At 44.3% G+C, this 26197-nt stretch overlaps 1 protein-coding gene across 3 annotated transcripts in view; it reads left to right on the top strand.

Annotated features, from left to right (window-relative positions):
* Nucleotides 1-783: 783 nt before the first annotated feature.
* The window catches only part of EXTL3 (exostosin like glycosyltransferase 3), a 143960-nt gene continuing 118546 nt past the window's right edge, over nucleotides 784-26197 (top strand). Inside the window, exons 1-2 of one of the 3 annotated variants that reach the window (XM_061990167.1) lie at nucleotides 784-1166; nucleotides 24291-24365. The gene's annotated coding sequence lies outside the window, so the exon portion shown is untranslated. Of the gene's footprint in view, nucleotides 1167-1225; nucleotides 1275-24290; nucleotides 24366-26197 lie in introns of those variants that run through there. The other 2 variants (XM_061990169.1, XM_061990168.1) reach the window with 2 other exon arrangements.

Genomic DNA, 26197 nt, shown 5'->3' with positions numbered 1-26197 from the left:
GACTTAACAGCAGTTAACCACTGACGACTATTTAACACCACTCCAGTATTTAAAAGTACTTTGTCCGAAATGAGCGATGCTGTTAAGGCAGACTTTCCAGGTTGGATCTTGATGTAATTTTGTAACAAATTCAAATATTTTGTGGTATTTTAGTCCTTGTAAGCAGGCCCTGCTGTCAGTGTCTCCACCTCTTTGCATCAGCTTCCCGCAACGCAGTTGTTTTCAAAACCTCTTTTGCCAGGAGTCACTCAGGCATCTCTCAGGGGGAATCTGTGGCAACCCTCATGGTCACCACTGCTTTGAGCCACACAGCTCAGACATGACTGAGCTCCGCCGAGGCACCCCCAGCCCCACGTGGGGTTTGGGGGGCAAGCTGGTACAAGACAGAGCTGCTGTGACTACAGAGATGAGGCAGCGTCAGGCACTGGGAACACAGCAGCCGCTCCTGGCGGCTCCTCGGTGAGGAAGCGGGGGGGGGGGGGGGGGGGTGAGGAAGAGGAGCAGCGACGCACGTGCGTGGCTTTAGGCGGGAAAGCCGTTCCCGCGCCGTGCGCATGTGCAGCGGCGGGTGGGCGGGCTCCCGGAGGGGAGGGAGCTGCTCCACCTCCTCCGCCATTTAAAGGCGCAGAACCCCCTCCCTTCGCTTTGCTGCCCGCCCGCTCTCCCTTAGAAGCGGGAGAGGGCGGGTGATAACTGTGTGAACCCTTAGCAGCTTTGAGCTTTTCTCCCCACGCTGGGAGCGGGGCAGAGCGAGGGAGCTTCGGCTGCTCTCGGCACGTTCCGGAGCCAAGAGGCTCCTCCTCTCCGTTTCTGCTCTCCGCCCTTTCAGCCCTTCGTTTGGCTCCGCCGCCGGATCGGCTTCCTCCGCCCCCACCCTTCGGAAAGGCCGTTAAGTTCCGCCACCACTTCGGCAACTTCCGCCGGTTCGGTCGGAAATGGCCGAAGACGTGAGAGATCCAGCGGTTTAGGGGAGAAGACCGGCCCGGCTTCTTGGAACAAACCAACTGTGTCCGAACTGGGGGGGGTGGGGGGGGAGCAGGAGAGAGCGGACGGAGGAAGAAGACAAGGCAGCGGCTATGGCTCCCCCCCCAGCCACTCGCGGGAGGCAGCGCAGCGGGCGCCGGGACCGCGACTCCGCCAGGAGGGTGAAGTGAGGGCGGCAAGAGGTAGGGTGGGCCGTACCACGTAGGGGGGGCGGGGAAGGGGGGGTGGAGAGCGACTTGCGGCGGTAGCACACCCCGTACCACCACCCCCGGGAGAGGCCGTGGAGCCGGGTGAGTGGCGGGAGTGGTACGGTCCGGAGGAAACCTCATGAGGAGGCGGCGGCGGCGGCGGGGGGGGGGGGTCCCGCGGTGGGGTGTCTCTGAGGGGCAGTCCGGGGGGAGCAGGGTCCCTCGGGGCTGGGGACACGGTGAGACTGGGCTACCTGAGGGCTTAGGACACTGGGAGGCGGGAATCCTCGCAGGATGAGGGACGTTGTGGGGGTGTCACAGGGCGAGGGACGCTGCGGGGGTGTTCCCCCAAAACTGAGGTCCCTCACGGCGGGAAGGTCTCCGGAAGCAGAGGTCCCTTACGGCACGGGGATCCCCCGAAGCTGGGGTCCCTCACGGCGGCAGGGTCCCTGGAAGCTGGGGTCCCTCACGGCGGCAGGGTCCCTGGAAGCTGGGGTCCCTCACGGCGGCAGGGTCCCTGGAAGCTGAGGTCCCTCACGGCGGCAGGGTCCCTGGAAGCTGAGCTCCCTCACGGCGGGAGGGCTGCGACAGCGCTTGGGCTCCCCGGCGCTGTTACCAGGCTTCAACCTTCCCGCCTGCCCTCCTGCCTCTTCCAACTAACTCTGCGGGGGGCCAGTGCACGGGCAGCCCTGAGACCCTCCTTGTCTGGACCCATCTCCCTTGGCTACCTACTGCATCTCCAGTTCTTTTGGGAGGACGTTGCCTTCCCCCGGGCTAGTGCAGCCCAGTTGCTCCCCCTCTGAGGCAGGTTTTGGTGTGGGGGCTTGAGGCCTAGCACCCAGTCTGGCTTTGATGGGTCACGGAAAGCACTGACCCCGGTGTGCTCGTTGCCACTTCGAAGATTTGTCTCGTGTCTTGGCAACTTGACAAAGCTCTCGCCTCTGCCTGTGGCGGCGAGTTCCCTCGGATTGGTGCCTGCTCCCCTGTTGCTGGGGCTTTGCCTTTCGGGATGGTGAAGACAGAAGCGAGAAGGCTGTTGTCTCTCTGGGTTTCTCAGTGCGTCTGGTATGCTTGTATTGTGCTTCTGTGAATTCTTTACTGAAGTTGAGGTCTGTGTTATTTTATTTTTTTCCCAGCTGTTTTCCCCACATGAGGTCTCTTCTTGCTCAAAAACATAGGGGTCTTTCCTCAGTCAAAATTTTTATTAGTGTGAGGCTAATAGCATTGCTGCTGAGTGCTTAACACTCTGTTTTACTGGTACAGATCCAAACAATTTGGTGCCTGGAAGACTTGGAAATTGTTAAAACATTATGAAGGATTCACAAAAATGCTGTTTTGTTGCTGTATGTGTTAATATCTAAACATTGAGAGTCTCAATGCTTAGTTCCTGATCTCATGTTGCTTATGCATGCTCTTGATAAATTGTGCGATTTGATGTCCTGGTATGATAGTTCATCTTTAAAAATGCCCATGTTTCCACGTCCCAACATCTATATGCAGAAGATTAAATAACATTGTTTTCTGAAAGTATCATATACAACTGAGTATCTGACAGCTATTTTGATTTCATGGAGAAATTATATGTTTAAGATTGCAAAGGTCTTGGAACATAGGGTGAGTTTTGTACATTGTTGGGTTTTATCAAGTAATGAGTAATCTCAAGCTGGTTTATATGTAGTGTTAGCATCAGAAATGCTAACTACTGTGCTAACACACCACAGTCTGATTATGTGGGGATGGGGAGAGGAAGTGTTCTCCCTCTGACAAATCCCTTAACATGGTGCACCATCAGAGAGTCTCTTCATTACATGTAGTTTTATCAGTATTCACTGACAGCTTTGGGATGCCTCATCATTTTAGTTTTTCATTGAAAAAACAGGAGTTTGCATCAGTTCGGCTCAGTGTTAAGAGATTCTGGAGCAGAGGTAATTGACTGTCTTCTTTTGAGCAGGGTACAGCCAAATTCTTCTGGCAACTCAGCTGTGGTACACACAGTTCTTGAACTTCTTGATGCCTTTTTGCACAAGGGAAGTCCGAAATAGTGTTCTGAAATTCCCTAATTTTTCAAGTGGAGACTGTTAGTTCTCATGTTTATTTGCTTCTGAGGATGGATTTTGGCAGTTGGCAAGTCAGACCAAAGCAGCAAATACACAGAACAAGAAAAACATGATTGTTGAATTGCCTTCACTTCGACTGTTTCTCATTTATATGTGGCAAAACTGGAAGGTTGTTTGTGTGCTATTCGTACGTAATGGGAAAGATCATCATCATCACCATCTTCCCTTGAATATTTGTAGCATGGATCTCTGGGAACATTCAGCTGAAGAGTTGAATGCTGTTGATGCATTCCCAGAGCGAGCTTTCATATGTGGAGCCAGAACCCACCTTGAGCCCGCTTTCCATGACTGTTATGTCTTGGAATTCCATAATACCAACATCTTAAGCTTTTAGAGCTTGTTACTCTCTTTCTGGCTATGTATATTTGTTCTTTTTTTTTTTTCCTTTCCATCTCTGCTGCCTGGATTTGGGATTTTTACTTTTTGATTCCTTGCTGTTGGCTGCCTGTCACTTCTCCTTGTTTTCTTGCCTGTTTTCCCAGGGCATTCTTCCCTGTGCCCACAGTAATGATTTCACTGGGGTGGGAAATGCAGCTAACCCCATATGCTATCTGTTTGAAGCCAAGATCAGAGCAGTTGAATGTGAATTGGTTCCTAGTCCACAAAACCACTAAACTGGAAGGGACCTCCTGATCATTGGATCCCTTCTCCTCATCAGCAGTTAAGTTTTCCTACTGCTTGCTGTCTTATTTCTCTACCTGTGATGTGTGCTAAACACTCTTTTTTGGGGTGACTGGAACATATTTTGAATATTTTGAAGTGGTTCCTAACTCTGGGGTTTTAACCCAGAGTGGAATTTTGCTGTTGCTGTAATGAACAAATCCAAATGCAGATTGGAATTCCTGCATCTTTACCACCTGACAAGCAAAATATATGAGGATTTTGTTTGTTTTCTTGTGGAAAAAGACAAGTGATGCTCATAGACTTATTTAGATATGCATCATTTCTGTACAGGTAGGCATATCTCTGGTAGTATGGAGCTAAACAGTAGACTAAAATGGGATTTAAGGAACACAGCTGGGGCTTCCAGTTGTCTCATATAACACATGCTTGCTGGGCTAAAGCTGACATGTGTATGCTTGCAATTTTGTGGTTGCAGTTTAGACATATCCTCAAAAGCCTGTAGTTTTCATCTTGGAGAATACTTGAAAGCACTCTTTGCTGGAGTGAGTTGTGGTTGACTTTGGCTCCTGCAGCTTGGATGGCTCTTTGTCACATGCAAATGGTATTGGTGGATATTGCCCAAGAAGTGCAAAGACAATTTGAGGTTTTGGGTTTTGTTAGGAACAGTAAAGACAGAAGCATGTACAACTCCATGGCTTACAGGTGATTGATCCTTGGATCGTACAGGACAACCAGGTGATCGGGCCTCTTCAGTCTAAGTTTATGAAGGTCTTGCTTCACTAACCTGAAATCATATGACAAGATGACCCACCTACTGTGGATGTTGTATACACAGACTTTAGTAAAGCCTTTGACATTGTTTCACACTGCATCCTCCTGGAAAACTGCTTGCTTATGGCTTGGACAGATGTGTGCTTTACTTGGTAAAAAACTAATTGATGGCTAGGCTCTGGTAGTGGTGAGGAATGGAGTTAAGTTCAGTGGCTGGCTGGTCACCAGTGGTGTTCCCCAGGGCTCAGTGTTGCGGCTTGTTCTGTTTAACAGCTTTATCAATGATCTGGGTGAGGGATTGAGGGCACCCTCAGTCAAATTGCAGATTACACAAAGCAGTGCAGGAGCATAGATGTGTGTGAGGGCAGGAAGGCTCTTCAGAGAGCCCTGACCAGGCTGGAGCGATGGGCCCAGGGCAATGGGATGAGGTTTAACAAGGCCAAGGGCCAGGTCCTGCCCTTGGGCCACAGCAACCCCAGGCAACACTCCAGGCTGGGGCAAGGGGGCTGGAAAGCTGTCCGCAGGGAAAGGGCGTGGGGGGTTGGTGCCAGCGGCTGAAGATGGGGCAACAGCGTGCCCAGGTGGGCAAGAAGGCCAGTGGCACCTGGCTTGTATCAGCAGTGGTGTGGCAGCAGGCCCAGGGCAGTGGCCGTCCCCTGTGCTGGGCCCTGGTGAGGCCGCAGCTCGAGTGCTGTGTTCAGTGTTGGGCCCCTCACTGCCAGAGGGACACTGAGGGGCCGCAGCGTGTCCAGAGCCGGGCAGCGGAGCTGGGGAAGGGGCTGGAGAACAGGTCTTATGAGGAATGGCTCAGGGAACTGGGATTATTTAGCCTGGAGAAGAGGAACCTAAGGGGAGACCTTCTTGCTCTTGACAGCTCTCTGACAGGAGGTTGTGGCTGGAGGCGGGGTAAGGTTGCTCTCTCCAAGCAAGCAACAGAGCAAGAGGAAGTGGCCTCAGGTTGCACCAGAGGAAGTTTAGACTAGAGGTGAGGAACAATTTATTCCTCAAAAGGTTTGTCCAGTGCTGTCCCAGGCTGCCCGGGGAGGTGGTGGAGTCCCCATCCTTGGAGAGATTCCCGAAGTCATGTAGCTATGACTCACTGACATAGTTGCAGTGGCAGTGCTGGGTAACAGTGGGACTCTATGATCTTAAAATGACTGTTCCAACCTCAACAATTTTGTGATCACCCGGGTGTCGGAAGCCTTGAGCTCTGATCGACCAGGTAAATTGATATTATGCAGCAATTGCAGCTCCAGGTTTGAACCGCAAATTGAAATCAGTTTTGTGACATCATTGCTGTTAGTTAACTGTTACCAGCAAAAACTCATCTGTCAGAAATGGATTTGAAAGGACATTTGGTAGCTTCTACTTTGACTTTCTGAACATTCCCTATACGACTACAGCAATTTTAAAGCAAGTTCCAATGTTGATGTTTCTTTTAAATTTAGCGTTTGCTGAGGAAGTTTGGGACACGCCGAGTCTTTGGTGCAAGAAGTGCATACGTGTGCTCTGCTCCCTCTGCCCCTGCTGACTCGTGGGGAGCGGATGTTGTTTTTCTCAGTGCTATGTTGACATGACCAATAACACTACAAAGTGACTTACCCTTTGATAAAATCAAGTGAAATACTGAAAATTGAGACTCCTAAATCAAGCGAATGAGTCTTATGTTTATTAGAGCAGGTGAGGGAGAAGGGAATCTTAAAACTCCAAACCAATAGATATTCTGTAGCCAGTAATGGATGTAAAGGAGATTTTTTTTTTTTTTTGAGGCACCTGTTTCAGTCATTCTCAGAATTTCTGCCCTTACAGTCAGTTTTTTGAAACGGTTGGGATCTGGTTCCCTGGAGTTGGAGATGTGTGTTTTCCTTGCCTATCCCCTCCCCCCACTCGTGAATTTTGGTGCATTAAAAACATGTCTCACTTTTCTAATGCAAATGGCTGCCTGAGAGTGGTATCAGAACGTGGGGTTAACCCGTGAATGTTAAGAAAGCATGTCAAGTTTCTTGTAATGCTAATAACATTGCCCACTGCACAAGTATCATTTTTGTTTCCTTTTTTTATGTATAGTTTCCAGATGGTTAGCCTTTTATCTATCTTAATGGAATGCTTTTTTGTGATTCAAAATACTTTCCGATATGTTATCTGACTTTCTTCCTGGGGATAGTGGTAGTGCAGGTAGCCTGAGGTTTGTCGTGTCCTGTGTCCCCCCCCCCAGTGTTTTGATTTGGTAAGAACAGTTGCTGTGCCGAAGTGTGTGTTCTGATATCTGAGACTGTAAGATGAGCTTTCTTACTGTTTCGTGTTAGCCTTTCTGCACGATGTGAAAGGATTATGGAGCAGTGTAGTCAGCTCAAATCTATGCCAGCGTATTGGTTACCTATGAGTTCATTTGAAAGTGCATGATATTTTTTTGAAAGCTAAAATGTCACAGAGTATGAAATAAATTGTTCTATGTGTATGTTGCCTTCCTTAAGGAACACTTCCCTACAAGCCTAGTACTTTCTAACTTAAGTCAAATAGCTTAATGTGGCTGCTTAATGTGGAAATCAGCTCCTCTGCCTATACAAAGGCAGTAGAATCAAAATGATCCGTGTCCTCCATTATGTTGTCCTATCAACACATCTCAGTTTTCAACACGAAGATAAGGCTTTTTCCCCCAGCCTGCATGTACCCCACCTTCTGGGTCCAGATTTGAATGTGATGGAATGAAGCACGTCACTGAATGTGGGAAAGACTTCTTTATCTTTTCCACCCTCGATTAAATGCCTCCGCATCATATGTAATGCCGGAGTGCAGCGGCGTGAGATTTGTACACGTCTTTTAGTGTTTCTATTACGGGCACGAGGAAGTAATTATACTGCAGGTCTGCTCTGTGTAGGCACTTAGTGGGAAGTGATGTGTTCTGGATTGTGTTGGTGTTGAGAGGAGTATATGCTGTGGAGTACTGCTAACATGCAGATGATGCCTCAAAAAACTTGGCACGAAAGCAAAGCTTGTGACAAGATGAGCTGCCAAACAAGTGGGGAGCCTTGGAGTTGAGAGAAGGTCCTAAATATATAGAGCAATGATGTGAACCTCTTTGTAAGGGATCTATAAAGTCGAAACAAAGCAGTTCTTAATTTGCCATTGGGAGCCTTTGTGTCTGCAGGGAAACTTGTAAGGATCTACAAATAAAATAGGCCAGAAACCTTTGATCTAAATGGAGTAGAAACATCAAGGCTGTGATAGGTGACCAGCAGGTGGCCAGAAAATGGTACAGTATGATCCTGTGTGTTCCTCATTTAGAGGTAATCTGCTGCCCAGAGATAACATGCGATACAGGAACTACTTTGACTCCCAGAAATGCGTTGTACATCTAATTATACATGTCAGTGAACAGGTTAACAACGTTCTCAGATTATTAATACCGATAGCAGTTCCATAGCAAATGGGAATTAAAAAAACCCAACCCGTGCAGTGTTTAGGTAAGATATTTCTTTCCTTAGGCATCTCTCCTGGGAAGACCTTGGTACTTGTGAATGAATCTGCCGCCTACCTTGTGTACCTTCATTTTAATGTGGGGATTGAGGAGGAGCCAGGGATTGGAAAACCAGCCAGAGATGGATGCCTTGGAAGGCTGCCAGTAATTACTGTGGCGTCTGACAATTAGCTGTTGTTAAACCTTTCCTTGCAAGTTCTCAACCCTGCTTCAGGAAACAAAACCAAGGACCTGGAGAAAGGCGAGAGCTGTCCTAGTTGTAATCATCTTGTTAAAATAAGAACCACCCAGCACCTTCTTTTGTTGATCTTACTAAAAGCAGAACATAGAGTTGATTTTGATGTGGTTCCTTTCTAGCAAAGCAGGCAGGATTTGATGGACCCAGCAGCTCTGTGGTTTTTTTTCTGTTGGGCTCTGCTGTAGTCTGCAAAGTTCTTATGCCTCTTACCTATGAAACAGGTTTGAGGCTACCTTTCTGCATGGGGAAAGCTATAAATTGGTAACATTTGCTAAGTGTTATTGCCGATGTTAATCTGAGTTCTTAACAAAAAATAAGATTTAATGAAAATAAGAATTAAAAAATAAAGAATAAAAAGAAATCTTACAATTGGTTTCTTGCATTTATCTCCAGCATCTTTGGACTTTCTTTTTGCTTTGTGGCAATGATGAATAGCAGCAGGCCTTTTGCCAGTGTCTCAATGGTGGTGTTAGTTAAGACTATAAGGTGTAGTGGTTGGGATTGAGCTGGAACTGGCAGATATCTCAAGACTACTTTGCAGAAGCTAATTTGCCCCCAACCCCTTGGAATGGGACCTGTTCTTTCTCTGGAAATTACTTTTACATGACCATGACAATGACTATTTTGATTAGAAAGGCCAAGCAATAGAGTTATTTCTTCCTTGTGGGGGAAGATGTTTTTGCATCAATTGAACGTCTGTCTTCCAGAGCTTGCTATTTGGACAACATTTCTCAGGCAGCAAGGCCCAGAGCATCTTCCAGAGTAGTTCATACAAGTACGACCCAGGCTTTGCACCGACTTGTGTCTATGTATAATTCCATTGACTTGGAAGGAGTGACATGTAATCTTTAGACAGATCTCAAGTCTATTTTAATATGCATCTCTGATCTATAATACATGCGCAGACAAGGCGATCCTTTTGGTTACTGCTGAAAGCAGCTATATCTGGGACACAAAGTGGCAGCTGTTTGACAAATGTAATAGAGTAGGTATTATAAAAAGAACCATAGTGTATTTCCTTTTCTTAAAACTGCAAAAACAGAGCAAAAGCAGCATTGTGAATGTGTCCTGTGAGCTTAAGACTGCTTTGTAGGGGTGTTTTGCTTGGACTCTTTGCTGTCCCTATTCTTAGCCTGCTTACCAAAAGCTGTTGTGTGTATTGAGGGGATGCTGTGTTAACTCATACTGTGTACAGACTATTTGTATGTGTCTTTAGGAAACTGAGGTTAATGTTTCTGTAGATTCTCAGCCTGTCACTAAGCTTCTGTGATGTAGGGCAGTATTGCCCAGTACTTGTTGGTGCTGACCTTTGGATTCGAGATTTGTGACTTGGTTGAAGTGATTCCATAGTTTGCTGCTTGGAAGGGGAGGCATGCCATTTGTATGATGCTTCAGTGAGGTGACTCAGTTTGATAATATGACAGCAAAGTGGTTGTGGGTTTCCTGGGGCAAGATGAGGTGTTCCCTTTGTAGCAGGATTGGTGAGGAGGTTGCTAGGCACTCTTCTTTTCTTACTGTTTACTGTCTTAATGATCCTGCATTTGGATATACTTGTCTTGAGCCCAACCTGGCTCTTCCAAGATGTGAGATATGAGCATTGGCTGTGCCCGAGAAGAGAGACCCACTCACTTCTCAGGGGCAGGGAGTGTGTCTGTATACTTACGTTTTTACTAAGCTCTGGCACTCTGGATTTTACCGCCTTGAGGCTGTGAGGGAGAGATTCCTGGTAGGAGCTACTGTGTTTGTGTTACTCAGAAGGCAAAGAGAGAGGCGGAGGAGTGAGGAGTTAGGCTTGCTGATCTTTTGCTGCTGCTTGGCCCCTTCCACTGGCAGCAGCAGGAGTGGCTGAGCATTGCAGATGGAAAATAGGTAGTGGGACAGACAGAGCTGCTGTGCCACATCAGAGGTCTGCCTCCAGCACTCTTTTGTCTTTATTGTACATCTAGAGTCTGCCCAGGACCAATGAGGGTAATTTAATGAGGAGGGGGTCCTTGTTATAAATGAATGTGCTGAATGGACAAGAACAGCTTGCTGTTGTATATGACTATGAAGGTCACCAGGCTTGGATGCTCATTTTTCAGTTCCTGCCTGCTGCTGGGTGAAACCAAGGTTTGTGCTGACACACGCAGTTCCTGGTAATGGGCACTGGAGTTGCACTGAAAGAAGAAAATGCCCCATTTTGAAAGATGCTTGGTAGTGAAACAAGTGCAAAGACATGTAGTATCAGTACAAATATTTTCAGGCTTTGTGCTGCATTTTTATCTGTTTCTTATTCTGAGGTGATTTTACTATGACTTCTGTTATGAGAAGTGAAATTAACGATCTCCCATATTTGCCGTAAATGGGAAGGAATGTCTTCATTCTGGTCCAAGTTTAACTGCAGATGAGACCTGTTTTGGGAGCTGTGTTATGCAAAAGCAGAGGGAGAGGAAGAGGAAACAAACAGTTGTGAAGCCTACTCATTTTGAAATGCAGTTTTAATGGTTCCCTGGTATTCATATAATTATTTAACCAGCTATGTGATCCTTGGCATTATTACTCTTTCCAAGTAATAACTAGAGCAGTAAAGATATCTTGTTAAATGGAAAAAAAGAATTGGCATATGTTGTTTTCAGTATTGCATTTTAGTAATTGTTTGCAATGACCTTTTGAAATCTCAGAGAGAAAATTTGTTTGCTTGACATTCTTCCAGATCAGCTCCTGGCTATCTCGATACAGAGCAGAATTGAGCTGTTTTGGTTTTTTTAATTACATTCTGACAGCAAAACCTATTCTTCTGTGTGCATTCCAGTTCTGGCTTCTTGAAAGGTTAAGCTGTCTTTAACAGGACTTCCACAGATGTAGTTGTCTGAAACTTGGGGGAGTGGTGGTGTTTGGTTTTTGTTGTTTGGCTTTTTTTAAACCAAGAATTGCTTGTCCTTGGTGTTATTTCAAGATAATGATTTATTTATTAATCTAAGGAGAAAATTCTCACTGTATTTTTCAATGCCTAGAGGTGTGATGATGGAACAACTGTGATTTGTTGGATTTTGTTTGGGATTTCAGTCTGGGGTTGGTAGTGGGTTATTTTGGGGGGTTTTGTTTAGTTTTTTTTTAGCTTAAGAGGGTGTAATGTGATTAGATTATGGAATCTTACCAGGTTTAGAAACAAAAATAATACTGTAAAATTATTTTTTATAAAGTTTTAGCAGAAGCCTTGTGAAATCTTGTTCCTCAATGTTCCTGGATTGTGGTCACTGCTTGTGCGTCTTCATGAAACTTGCTTTTCTTAGGGGTGAGACCAATATTTTCTCCTTTTAGGCTTTTGAAATGTCTCTTCCAGCCTTCCTCTTTCAACTCCTGAGACAGAAGCGTTGGAAAGCCAGATTGTCTGAAAGCTCTTAAATCAACTCATCATTTAAGAATGAGTTCTCGCATGAGAGCCCATTGCACTTGGTGTTTTCTGAGTCTGTGTTTGAGAGGCTGTGAGAGGCTGGTCCTTCACATGTGCCAAAGAAAGCTCTGTGAAACAAGCATCAAAGAGCAGGTGCTGCAAAATTGGGGTTCTGCCAAGTCTTGAGAAACAAAATTGCAGTGATGGAGATCTGTATCTCTCGAGGGAAAATAAGACTCCAAAATGAGTTTCCAAGCTGGAACAAGAGAACAGATACCGAAAAGATCTCCAGTAGCTCAGTTTGTGGTGGGTCCTTCCCGGCCTCTCAGTCTGATCTGTTAAGGCAGTGTGATGTCTATAAGGACTGAATGCTGGAGTTATTTGCATAGATGATGGAAATGAGTTGAAGAAAATCAAATGGGACCCAACCATGTGTCTCCTTAGATCAGCACTGAGCTGGAGCAGGATAAGCAGAAAAACCTCAGTGATTTCAGCTCCCTAATCAGGCTGGCTTTCCACACATCATAACTTGAAAAAGCGGGCTTTTCATTCTTGAATCTGAATAGTCAGACCTGAGGGGGCTCTATATTTCCTGCTAAATTCCAGATAAGATCTTCTGCTGTTTGGACTTGCAAAGCAGTTTAGGTGTGTGCTTCCCTGCTCGAGGGGCTCCTGAAAAAATTTGATCCACCCTTTCATTTTATTGAGCCTGTTAGGAATTAATGATGTACCTCAAGCTGTGAACATGAGAATGGTTTAGCTTTTAAAAAAAAAAAAAGATCCCTTGCAAACAGATGACGTAATGCCCAAACTCCCTGTTTAAACAGTAGCTAATTTGCCAGGGGATAAACCAGAGTTAAACCTGTCAGGCTTTCTAATTCTCAGATTCAGCAGGGCTTTGTTCTTCGTGCTTTCAAATGCAGAAGACGTATTTGTGTGTCCACTGCTGTCGGTGTGATTTCCTTCAGCTTCTGTAGCTGAAGTAAGTTTGTCCAGGGGTGAGAGAAAATGTTGCTATAAACCTTTTGTTGCCAAAAACTTTAATATGTATCTTTTTTAAGTTTTACTCAGCAACTGAATTAAACACCCAAAACAATTTCTTCAGTGAGCTGCAGCACTAACAAACAATATTTCTTCTGAATTTGGATCTTGTGTCTTTGTAGGCACCTTCCTTTTTGCCAAGCAAGATTAGCTCCCTGCAGGGTCCCAGAGACACTGCTGGGTGGGAGGCTCCATGCTCTGCAGCTGATTTGGGACTGTTTACTTGATGTTTGGACTCTTCTCTCCCAGTCATTTATGTACAAAACAAGGGATGTTTAGTTTTTATGCACATAGCTTTGTTTTTATGAGCAGATTTCTCTGCACATGGCAGCTCTGACCCATGTAATTTTTTGTATCTACTGACAGGAGGGGACTTCTGTGGTTGGTTGTGTAAGAGGAAGGTTTGTATCAACACTTGCCCCTGCTGCTCCCCATCTGGAATGGTCTGTTTATTGGGATTTTACTTTAACCTACTCCTTTAATCTTCAATTTTTGCACTATTTCCCAGGGCTCATGTAAGCAAAGAACTTTGCCAGCTAGCAAGAGGAACTAGCACATGCAAACAGGTTAGATCCGGAAACTTTAGTATCTGCCTATGATGATGAAGGAGGTGAGGCTACCATGAGAAACTAAAGCAGCAGTTAAAGAAATTGCTTCTATCTCCTCTAGCTTTTTATTTTGAAAGCAAAAAAAAATATCGCTCTTCTAATCTGAAGCAACTTTGCATTAAAAGCTGACACAACCTCGTGTGAAACCTAATGACACTTTGCAATGTCATTAACCAACTTGGCATGCTGGGTGGTTTCAGCAGTTTTTCTTCCTCTAAACAATGCTGGCAGAAAACTCTTGAGTGTGAGTTGCGCTGACGCTGCGCCTGGTCTGGAGCTGTTGCTCTGGAAAACAGTCACTTTGGGAGAGATCACATCTGTGAAGAGTCGCTGCTGACTCACAGCATCAATATCTGCTGGGATGTGCTTGTTTTAAACAACTGGATTTCAGAAGCTTAAAAAATTGCAAAAGGGGGTGGGAAGCTAAGAGACTGTCCTGCAAATCATGGTTTCTTTTTTTTTTTTCCCATGATTTTTGTTGAAAAATAAGAGTAAGAGTAGTGGGCTGGTCACAATTTATTGTGGAGTTGTGCTTAAATCTGTTCCATTTATTAGTATTTTATTCCTCACTCTGCCTGCCGACTTGACTGCCTCCTCTTTGGCATTATTTTCACATAAATCCTTTTCCTCAGAATTTCCCTGTTCTCTCTGCCAGCTGTGGAGCAGCTGTGAAGATACCAGAAAACATTAACTGCTCCTAAGAACTGCTCAGAAGTGCGTGGTTTTGCGATGGAGACTGGATTTAACTGGAGCTTCTTGTATGGGCTGCATTGCCCTATAGCTAGCGGTGATGGGGATGTGTTGAGAAACTGGTGCAGACAACAGGCCTTTTGTTTGATTGCCTTAGCAACCCTGCCTCTCTGAAAGATGAGATGTTCTTGCTCCCAGTAGTGTTGTTTGCAGGAAGGCTGGTTGTTTCTCATGAAGCAGTCCTGGTTTGAAGGACTGATCTTGGGAGACACTGGTCTTTCTATTCCCTTAACTCCCCTTTTTTTTTTGACAACAGGAGGCCTCCAGCAGAAAGAAGTCTGCAGTAATCTAGTGGTAACTGTTTGTCCCTCAAATCCCAAACAGCATGCCCTGCTATCTCATCCTGTGCTACATCTGCCCCCGTGGGCATAACGTGCTGAATTTAAATAAATTGTAGTCTTTGCTTAATATCTGTCTAAAATGGGCTTAGTCTGTGGTGTGAGCTGACTAAGCTGAAATTAATGGTGCAATTCTAGCTCATTTAACACATCTGTATAGACACTTCCATTGCAGATGGTAGAGGAAATGAAGATCTTACCTTGACTTCATCTCAAGAGGAAGAGAGAGAAGCCTCCGGCTTATGCTGCAACTAAGGAAAGACTTGGCAGAGACATGGGGGGAGAATGTTTGTAAAGATGTTATTTGAGGGTGATAAAAACTATTCTTAATAAGTGAGGTCATAAGACAAAATTGAGGAGTTGATGTTAATTGAGTACTATTACAGATGTCTTGAAATGATCTCCTGTGTTCTGGTCCATTGCCATACCCCTGGGATAATTCTTCTTAATCTCTTGAAAATGAGATCTGAAAAAAATGAGACAATCTGGCTGAGGTTTTGGCATACATCAGCAGAGACAGTGCTGGTATCTGCTGGCTACACATATTTGTTCTGTGGATGCTTTACTCTTCGCAGAGATAGGGTATCTAGAAAGAGGCTGTGGCCTCTCTTTTCTTTGAGTTGAGGAGATAAGGACAACTTAGTGTGCTTTCTGAAATGCTACTCAAAGTAATGGAGATACAAAGTGATGCTTGAAGTCATATGAGTCATCCAAATGAGCTGATGACAGAACTGGAGCTAAAACACGCAACTTCTGTCATGTTTCAGAGCTACTGTACAGCCTGTCCTTCAAACTTTTTGTGAGCTTGTAGTTTTTTGAGGTTGAGAGATGTGTTGCTGATATAAATTAATCTTGGGATTCAAAACAGTAATGATGCAGCCTCAGGACCAGTCCTGCTTGAATGACTGCAGGGATTTCACTGCTGGTACTTTGGATCTGGTGGAAGCTTATGTACGTGGTGGGCTCATTAGTTTGTTTTTTTTTTAAAATATACTGGTTTTTTTTCCTCTTCACCTCCCTCCTCTTTAACTCCAGCTTTTTACTGCAGTTTTGATGTAGTCAGAAAGATCTACATTGTAGCTTTCAGCTTTGTTGGGAGCTTTATGCCTACAATTAATTGGATCCTAGCTGATCTTCAGTAAGTAGCCCAGAGAGCAAAGGTAATGCAGCAAATTCAATATATGCTAAAATATTTATTGTATTACTGAAAAGGTCATTGCTGGCAATGAAGACTCAGTATGACATAGTCCTGAATCTTTCCAAAGCTGGTATCTGTCACCACTCTCTTTTGAGAGCAGTCTCTTAAAGTACCCGGAATAACTTACCCTTGGCACATGCTGTTCTACTGCATCTGTATTTCACTTTTCTGTGTGTATTTCCACAGGCAGACATGAAGGGTAGAGCAGAAAAGGAGCCTTAATTTAACCTTGTACATTTTTTTTCTTGATTTAAGTAATTTGCAGAGTTGTGTAATAAAATCTGTGATCTTATTTCTATTAAGATTATAGTAATCTAGAATTGTTATTAATGCTAAAGGGCACTTTCGCTCCTACGTGTGTAGGAGTGAATTACACGTTGCATAACATGATTTAGAAAGATAGCAATACAAAAGGCATCTCAGCAATGTGGTGGGCTGTGTTTTGCCTTCCCTGAATCACAAAATGAAGTATCATTTGGCAAATGGATTTGAGACTGTGAGGTACCTCTGAAGCCATTTTCACAGGTGCATGAATAGTGATGCATAACTGTTCCCAGTTCTAACTGAATGGCCCTGAATGTAGGATATATGACTGACCTATTTGCTGGTAGTTCTAGCATCTGGGCCAGGGTTAGTTGTTTAGCCAGCTCATACCAAATTCCTTCTTATAACGGCATGTCTTTAAGCAACACTTAGATGATTAGATGTGAAGAGCATTTTGGAGTCTGACCTTGTAAATACAGCTTGTTAATTGAAACTATGCTTGCTGTCAAGGCTGCCTTTTTAAGTTCTGCTGTCTATCCTAACGATATTCCAGTCTCTCTGGCTTCTCATTGACTACAGACGAAGCGCTGAGTGCAGCCTGCTTCTGATCCTGACATTGTTAGACAGGGACAGCAGGTTGTCTGCCAAGCAGTGGCTGCTGGCATGCACATTTGTCACCTGTGGCCACTCCTCTTGCTGTGATGGGCTCTTTCCTCATAGTACCAAGAGCTTTGCTAATTGGAAGTGAGCACTGAAGGGGCTGCGTTTATGGTTCCATGTCACGAGTAAGCTTTTTGCCTGAGTGTGCATTTCAGGCAGCTGCATGAGGTTCAACAGCTTTGTCTGTCATGATCAGACAGATCTCTAGATAATCTAGCAAATCCCTTGATTGTGAGGGTGAAAAATAATATGCTTTGATTTACAGATGTTGCTGCACAAAAGTGCTTCTGTGAATTCTCTGAATGGTGTGTATTTGGCATCCTCAGTTTCTGAGTACGTCCATTTTCTGAACATACCCTGAATTTCTGCAAACTTTTCTGGACAGAGTATGCAGTTGCTTGCACTTATAACATGGGCAGTTGTTTTACAGATGAGCAGATTATTAACATTTTTTTAATTTTAATAATTTTAAGCCAAGTTGAGGGATTATGTTGGGTCAAGAGTCCTTGAAGTTTATGGTAATAAACCAAGGATGACAGAGGCTGTTGCTTTATGTCTGATTTTACAGGCAAGGTTGAAAAAAGGGAGGGGATGAAGCACATGTTAAATTAAATCCTCCAAACACCTTTTCCTTCTCTCCCTTAGGGATTTGTTGACAAACTCAAAACCGTTTTCCAGTGCATGTGGCTCTGTGAGCAGGGGAAGAAGGAAAGGGATGCAGCAAACGGGTGTATCACATCTATAGCTGGGGATGGCTGTGTTGGTAGGAGTGTACAGCAGCAGGAGTGGTGCAGGTGTTTTTGAAGGGTGTTGAAGTATTTTTCTTCTTCTGGGCTCATAAGCTTGTTTGGTTCTAGATTGACTGACAGATATGCAGAATATTAGGAAATGTTTTCACAACCCCTTGACATTGTGGTAAGCTGGAAAGAAAGAGGACCTGTGGTCTCTTTCCTGACTGTGTGGTGGACTGTATTGGGAAGTGATTAGATTGAATCTAAGCTTTCTGCTTGTTTGCAAGGTTAGTCCTAACCTCAGTTTGCTGTGAAGCCTCACCATGCTTTCTCTGTGACAAGGAAGAGGAGAGATAATGGGAGGGAAGAAATAATCTGGTTTTGTTTTGAAGAACTATCACTTTTATGGTATTAGAGCTGCTTTGCTATTTAAGGTGAGGGCAGTGACTAAGGGGAAGATAATTAGGTTGGGACTCTTGTACAGATGCAGTTCTCTAAAAAGTTTGGTTTGGTTTTCTGTCTTCTCTCTCTGCCTTGTGTTCTCAGAGGCCTACTTTGTAGTACACAGGAAAAAAAACCAAACCAAACCTGCAGCACAGTTCATCTTGTCTTTAACCAATCAAGGTGTAAGTGCCCAGAAGTGCCTGTTTCTTTTGCTAACTATTATAGAGAGAGTCAAGCCAGCTCATTTAGGTGTGATGGCAATCAGTCGTAGCTACTTGGGACACCTTATTGAATTAGAAGTGGCTGACTAAAGGCTAAACCTTGGGTGCTGGGTAGTTTTGGAGGCTGTACAAGATCCTTGTAGTTACAACTTCCTCCTCTTCAGAAGAAGAGCTGATGTGGTCACTGGATCTGATGAGACCATGTGGTGGCGGGGCCGAGGTTTGAAGCATGTTTCTGGCTGTTTCAGTGATTCATTGTGTTTAAATATCAATGAAGAAAGTTAAAGGGCTTTATTTCACTCTCCTAACCCTGGAAGGACTGGACAGTTTGTCAGTTGTGATGCATCCGCAAGGGAAAAGTTGAGCAGGATGGGGTGATGTCCTGGTAGCAAGCTTGAAAGATAAAAGATAGTGCAAAACATCTTTTCCCAGTGATTTTTGTATCTCTGATCAGATGTGTATTGGTGGAGGAAATCACACTGAAAGTGACCACAGAGCTTTTTGTTTTAACTCTCCAACTTGAGCGTAGATAATACAAAGCAAACCCTCCAAGCCTGTGAAGGGGGTTTTGTGAAGGACTAAAGCTTATTGTCAGCTGTGTGTTCAGACCCTTGGGAAATTGTGACCATTGTCTGGGCTATTATTGCTTAATAAAAGCTTTGCATTTCCTCATTCAGGGTCTTGAAAGTCTGATTCTGTCCTTTTAAAAATAACTCAGCTTGAGCCACAATTGAGAGCTTTCACAGAGAAATTTCTTCAACCGTTTAAAACAAAGTGAAGGGAGGGAAAAAGCTCGCTTTAAAGTGCTTTTACTTGTCCATAAAGAGCGAGTGTGTCTGAGCAGTGCTTCCGCTATCTGGAGGAAGCACAGTGGGGTGAGAGCCTGGTTCTGCTCCTGCATGAGACTGGTTTGCTTACAGCCTTCAAGAATTTTGAGTCCAACACTACACCAGCTGGGAAACCAGGGGTAGTACTGGGCAGGACACACAGAGTGTCTCCCCTTGGAATAGAAGGGACAGTGTACATCTTGCAGATGAGTATCTCTTGGCAGGTGGGTAGAGTGGCTCATGGGATTGATGCGTTTTGTGCTTAATGCAAAAGGCAGGAAAGTTTTTCTTTCTGCTTGTAACAGAGGCCACTCTAGAAAAGGTAACTTCAGGCAAACTAACGTGGGCACGTGCTGAAGGATACACAGCATTTGGCACACTGGCTGCTGGTCACTACTGCAGGACAGAAACGGAGCCAGCACTTAAAGTGGAGCCTGCATGCATTGCCTCATTGCTGATGGTGTGCCGGGCAGAGGAGTTTTGTTTTTTTGGGTTTTTTTTTTTTTTTTTGAGCCAGACAGTCCTGGGGTGGGGAAGAGGGATAGAGAGCTCTGTAATATGGGCTCTGCGGTGGGCATAAGCTCTGAAGTTGGCTTATCTGTACTTTTTCCTCTTCCTGACTTCTGCTGTGAGGTTGTAGCCCTGCACAGAAGCCCCTGAACTATTTTTTGCAAATCCAATTTTGAAGGCTTGTTTTTTTCCATCTCTTTGTTCTTGGATTTGTTTTCCTTCTTGTGTGGAAATAATTATATTGCTTGTTTCTTATGTTCTGGCTTTGATTATGAGGAGGAAAGTATTGAGGCTTTTTGTATTGTGGTGTTTTGATTTTTTTTTTTCCCTTCTGCAGCAAGCAATGTGGTTTCTGCTGTTAAAATATTCTGGACAGCAGTTACTGCCCACGTAGAGCACAGAAATGTGTGTTTAGTGGTTGCAAGGCATGCTTGCTCTGGGTGTGCCTTATTTTGTTCAGTGCAAGTGTCCATGCATATGATTAAACATAGTTTATAATTGCCATTAAGCTAGGGAAATATCATTTACATGAGTAATTTGTACTTTATGCAGGACAGAATTATATATGTTAACTCTTGATTTTGAAATAAGTTTTTTCTCTTGGAGCTGCATGTTTCTGGCGGGAGAGAGGCCACAGCATGAGAAGGGAGCTGCCTGGATTACAGCAGTGCTGTGGAGGATACTTGGTATTGAAGAGGCTGATGGCTAGGATATCAGCTCAGTTTTACCACTGAGGAAATTAATTTAGGGCAGAATATGCCACTTCTGGGCCACTGGAAGATGAATACAGCATGACTTGCCTTTTCACTGCGTTGAACAGCTTACAAACTCTTCAAACTCTGAGTGATGAGCACTGGAGAAATACCTGAACTGCACGGTGTGGTGAGATCTTAGTACACAAGAGTGGTGAAAAAGCCAGTGTCAGTGTCTTCCCAGGCTATGTTCCAGGCAGCACTGAAATGCCTTAGATACAGTACACTGTGAAGTTTGTTGGAGCTTTTGCATGCAGGCAACACTGAGAGCAGCTTCTTTTCCTTAGAAAGAAGGGTAGAAAGGTTTTGTGAGTGCATGTGTGTGTTCATTAGGAGCAAACAGGAGTTGCGTGTCTTCCCTTTTACTGTCTTCTGGAGTATCTGCTATACACACAGGCACACGCAATGCAAGAGAAGGGGGACAAGACACAGCCCTGCAGTGAATAAATCCTGTCACTCCTTAGTGTGGATTGGTATCGCTTGACATTTTCTAGGTCATGTGTGCCATTAAAACGATTTCCTTGCCTGTGTTTGGAGAATCTGCTGTTCCTATTTTTGTTCATATCCATGTGACTGATCCAGGGCCATATGTTAGGAATATAACTGCATTTTCTATTTTTTTTTTCTTTTAACTGTTGGCATCTAAATATATCTAATAAAAATGCAGACTGGAGCTCTTTAATGAGGCAATAAGTCATTCCTGCCTCTCTTCTTTTTAAGACAAAACCACCTCACACACTGGCTTCTTTTTGTGTGGACTTCTGCTTTGCATTTCTACACATTCATCATAGCATGAAGCCTCTCACAAAAGGCAGTAAGAAAAGGCTGCTGAACAGACCGTTTTGGTGTGCATAAACCTGAAGCCTTCTAAAGGGAAAACTCTCAGCCTTAAGCAGGGGAAGCCACAGGCTGTGAGTGTATGTGATGATAGAAAATGTTTTGGGGAAAAAGAAAAAAAAAACCAGAAATAACAGTGCTGAGTAAGTTTAGTGTGGTCTTGAAATATACAGCTGAGAACAGGAGCCATTAGGAAGCAGTTTGCAAGGGGAAGTATTTCCAAGTTTGTCCCCTCCTTTTGCAATGTTTTCAAAATTCAAGTGTTTGTTGGAAGTTTCCGCCATCCAAAGGAGAATCTTTCTGTTCCTAGCACCTTACTTCTTGGTTGTATGCAGCAGCATAGAGTGACAGCTGGAGTGTGTATGGATGGTTTTTAAACCTTTGGTTCTGGGAGGAAATAACTGCTACAGGAACAGCTCTGGTTTGTGAGCACATTGCTGTGCATGCTGCTGCAACAAATGTACCGTGGTTGTGGTTTGACAGCTGAAGTCAGAATAGGACTGCTAAATCAGATTAGGCTTGCACATTGGTGGCTGGGTGTGAAATCCCAGGTGGCTGAGTGGCCCTTTCACTGGCACACCACTGTGCGGGTGCACAGCATATTTTCTGGAGCAGCAGGGTCACCTCCCTGAGTTGCTGTGCCTGAGCACTCGTTTTTCATCCCACTTCTGCCAAGACATTTGTTTGTGGGCTTGGACTGGCAACTGCCTTGCTGAAATGTCTGCACTGGGGAAGAGAAAAGATACACTTGTTTTTAAAGGGCTTCTGCCTTTTTGTACCACCAACAGGTTGATCCTGGTTGTGGTCAGTGTGATGACAAGCTTGAATTTAGGGCCCCAGTCTTCTTTTGCTAGAGGAGATTTACCCTGTGGCTTTATAGAAGAAGAGGAGGAGAGGGGAATCATAGCAATAGGTATGATTGAGGATTGAAAGCCAGTGGTTTGGTGTATAAAACAACAGATCTGTGAGTAAGTGTTTAACCATGAAGTGTGTCAGAACACCTGAAAATGAAGTTGATGAGCTCTCTTAAATGTGGACCACGTGAAAAGTTTCTCAGAGAAGGCAGTCAAAGTTGCGGTTTTTAATTTAATGACCTCTAATGGAAACGCAAACAACTATTCAGATTTAGCAGGACCTTGCATAATAAAGAGGTGCTTGATTTACAGGCTGCACATTCATTCATAGACATTGAGGCACAATGATAAATTATTTAATTATAGCTGTCCAAAGCAGCAAGCCAGGTTCCTGCTGGGCTCCCTTTTCTCTCTGGCTTCTCAGCTTTGCATGGTCTCTCTCACAAAATCCAGCCATTTGCAGAAATGGTCTCCCGGTTATTAATGTTAATTAAGCAAGGTTCTGCTCTATGAAGTAATACGAGCTTTCAAAACATACAAAGTGCTAAGTGCTTCACCCGTGTAACGAGCATGTATATAGCTGTATTGTTAATTAGCTGCATCCCTCTGAGGATGTGTGCCCCTCTGAGGAATGGCACTTCTGGTGTTTAGCTGCTTGTGGTAGTTAGAGCAAGTCCCCTCTGAGACTCACTTGCAGACTTGTGCCATAGTCAGGTTGTCAGGTTTTTGGCCTTTGTTTTAATCATTAGATTCTCCTCTGTGCATTCTACTTACTAAACAGTGCAATTTCTAATATTAAGTGATTTTTGGAATTGCCATCAGTACATTGTTTTAATTAGTGCCAACGAAGTACCTGACTTGATATATGCTCCACATAGGGGTCAGGATTTAAGTGTTCTTCAAAAAAGCTTTTATGCTACAAGAATGATGCTCCTTTTGCTGATGACTCTGCCTCTTGATTACCCACCTATGATAACACCTTCTTCCTCTGACTTAAACAACTTTATCCAAGGACAGATTTTCCCTGAAAATGTGTAAGCACTATTTTTTCTGCCAAGTCCAATTGGGGATTTATTATGGCCCCAATTTAATATCTTCAGTGGTGGGATGGTCTTGCTTTGGGTGAAACATCTGAGAGATATCTTCTTTCTATAGAACCTTCCCTTCCTTGTTTTAACACAGAGGGCAATACAACAAAAGAACATGGTGCTCTTTTGCTGTATAGGTAAATAATACAACTGTAAATAAGAACCAAATTATACTTTATATATTCAAGAAGAAAAAGCAACGTGAGATCAGCAGGTCTTTCCAGAAGAGGAGAATTGTTCTCAAACATGTATGCTTTGGCATTAGTTTCACATTTTCAGTATCATCCAGAAAACTTTTGGGTTTGCTGTTTGATTATAATTTGCATTTAGATTGGCTGCCTGAAGGGGAGTCACTTACAAGGGGAAATGGGGCTATATGGCTCCAGTCTCTTGCAGATCTGGCTGACAGTAATAGCATTTACATAAAAACCATTAGCTCTGTTATTGCTAAACATGAAAAGCATCCATTTCATTTAATTTTCTGATGAGTCTTTAATATAAGCATACAATACCACTGCAATAGTAACATTCCTGCCCCTCATCCCTTCTTACTGACTCCTTGTTGTTCTAAGGGCAAGTTTTGATTAGGATTTCGTTGGTAGGGAGAAGTGGAGTTATCTCTGTTCCAATTTACTGAAGTAGCCAGTTGCCTTGCTACATCGCAGGGAATTATTTAATGCTCATCTTAAGAGGTGTCTCTATTAATTGAACGGGGATTTAATGTCTCCCTGAAGTGTAATTGATCTGTGTGTGATATATACACTGCTATATGTCTAGTAATGAGTTTTCCTTTTGTCTGCATCCCAGCACAATTCTATAGGTAATCTTTTGCTTAATGAAAATGGGTTTAAGCAGAAATTCAGTGACTCCTTGTTAAGGGGACAAAGTGTATTGAACCAACAAATCTCCGAAAGAAACTTCTTTGGTGCATACTAGATCACTGCCCATCTGATCTTTCAGGTCTTTGTGTTGATAAAATAATTCTTGCGGCCAGTGAGGAAAAATGACTTTTCCCATGTAATGTTCTTGACCACATGTGCAATGGTGCATTGCTGATCAGTATGTGTCGCAGAGCCATGCTTCGCTATCTCTATAGTTACTGGTTTTGTGTAGCCATTGCTGCTACTTTCTTGCAGATTGGATCAGGTGTGACCTCCTTGTGAGCCTCCAGAGGCAGCCAGGTGCCATAGTTGTTTCCAAACATCATAGCATTTTCTTGAGGAACCTTGCTGTGAGCTTTGCAAATTCTTTCTTTTTTTGACCTCAGTGTTGGGGCCGTGTGTATCTGTGTCTTGTTTAGCATTGCTTAGCTGGCCTACTTCTTGATAATTTTTTCTTCCTTCTTTTTTTTTTTTGTCATTTTGTATATTTACAACTTTTTTCCTCTCTAATAGGCTCCATACAGATGAGTAGAGAGTTGAGTACAGAAGAGCGACAGATTCCAGTTTTCTGGTTGATCACCTTGTACAGTGAGTACCTTAATATTTCAGGAAAAGAGATTTTCTGTAGTGCCTAATGTTGGCTTAAAGTCGCCTTCCCTGGGGAGCAGCATTAAGTCTGCATGCTTGGACAATGTTGTCCTAGAATTACAAGTCTCCTTGGCTTAGCTCTTGTTTTGGGAGAAGTGTGTTCCAGCTCCTTTCATCTGAAGTGGTAAATTTGCTTTCTATCCCATTTCCAGTAGTGTACATGTTTCAGCAGAGCAGAGAACTGACGCAGTTATGTCTTGTACCTATTCAAGGCTGTGGGGAATCGACACTAAAGGTGTTGCCAGATAATTTAGTGATGTGTCATGTGTGGCTTCCTGTGCTCCAGAGCAGCGGAGGCTCTAGGGTCAGGAGAGCAAAGGTTCACCTCTTCTATTCCAGCCTTGTCAGAGATGTTGAACTTGGTGAGGAGTGTGGATGAGGGACCTGCCACGGCACATGTAGGGGTTACTCATAAAGACAGGCTGTGAAATCAGGCAAATGAAGCTTGACTTGACTTGTGGGCTGGAAAGGGTAAGAACTGGAAAGTGTTGCCTAGTTCATGGTAAGGATGGCAAGTTTTCTCAGAAAGTAGAGGAGAAAATTGTTATTTCATGGGGAATTTTTACACATTAAAATATCTTGCATGCATGTTAATGGACTGTGATAACCAGCTTGTGCTTTATGTGGTGTCTACAAATACTTTTAAACCTACTACTGTGAGAGGCTTCAGCTAGTAAGAGTAGGGTTATTGGAACATCTTGGCCCCTCAGGTGCAGTGGCATAGCCAGACTGAAGTAGTTAACTGCGATGGGTAGGTGTCTGCAAGCTGGGAAGAGACTCTGCTTTTGGGTGTAAAATGCAGGTGAAGACACCACAGGTGATTGTGGAAGCTGCACGGACTGACCGAGAGCAGTGCACAGTGAAGTTCACTGCAGCAGTCCTAACAGGCACCTCTCCTAAGGATAATGTCACATGATGAATTCTAAACCTGAGAGTGTTTGCTAGCAAAAGATGAGGATAAACCAATACACTTTGAGACTGCTTGAACTGGTTGATTTGATTTAGATACATTATGGGACCAGGGCAGAGACTTCCTGTACTTCTGTGAGGGAAGAGAAAGAGACTTACTTGCAGTTTCCTAACATCTGCTATACCTGATGTAGTGGTTTTGCCTGGGCCATGTTTTTTGGTAGCAGGGGGGCTATAGGAGTGGCTTCTTTAAACAAAAAGAGTTGCCAGAAGCTTCCCCTGTAGATCACAGGGTTAGGGCCAGTCAATTTTAAGCTAGACCCTGCACCTGACCCAGGCTTGGCCAATTAGTGATGGAGAATAATATCTGTGAATAACATATTTGAGAAGGAGAAGTTGTTGCACAGTTGTAAAACTGCAGCAGCAACAGGGAGTGAGAATGTGAAAACATCTCTGCAGACACCAAGGCTGGTTGAGAAGGAGGGGGAGGAGAGTGCTTAGGCACTGAAAAGGCTCCCCTGTGATATGTGGTGATGACCTTGGTGAAGCAGGTTGTCCACCTGCACGCCATAGAGGACCACCGGGAAGCAGAGACCCACTCCCAGCCCGTGGAGGACCTGACGCCACAGCTAGTGGATGCCTGAAGGAGGCTGTGACTCCATAAGAAGTTCATCCTGGAGCAAGTTCCTGGCAGGACCTGGGAGTTCATGGGGGAGATGCCCACACCGGAGCAGGTTTGCTGGCAGGACTTGTGATCCTATGAGGGACCCAGGCTGGAGCAATCTGTCCCTGGAGGACTGTTCTTGTGGATGACCCATGCTGGGGCAGGGTGTGAGGAGCTGCAGCCCATGGGAAGGACCCAC

The sequence above is a fragment of the Colius striatus genome, chromosome 2 (genome assembly GCF_028858725.1).
Source record: "Colius striatus isolate bColStr4 chromosome 2, bColStr4.1.hap1, whole genome shotgun sequence".
NCBI classification, from domain to species: Eukaryota; Metazoa; Chordata; class Aves; order Coliiformes; family Coliidae; genus Colius; species Colius striatus.
Note: the sequence above shows the minus strand (reverse complement) of the source record. Positions and strands in the feature narration are given on the sequence as shown.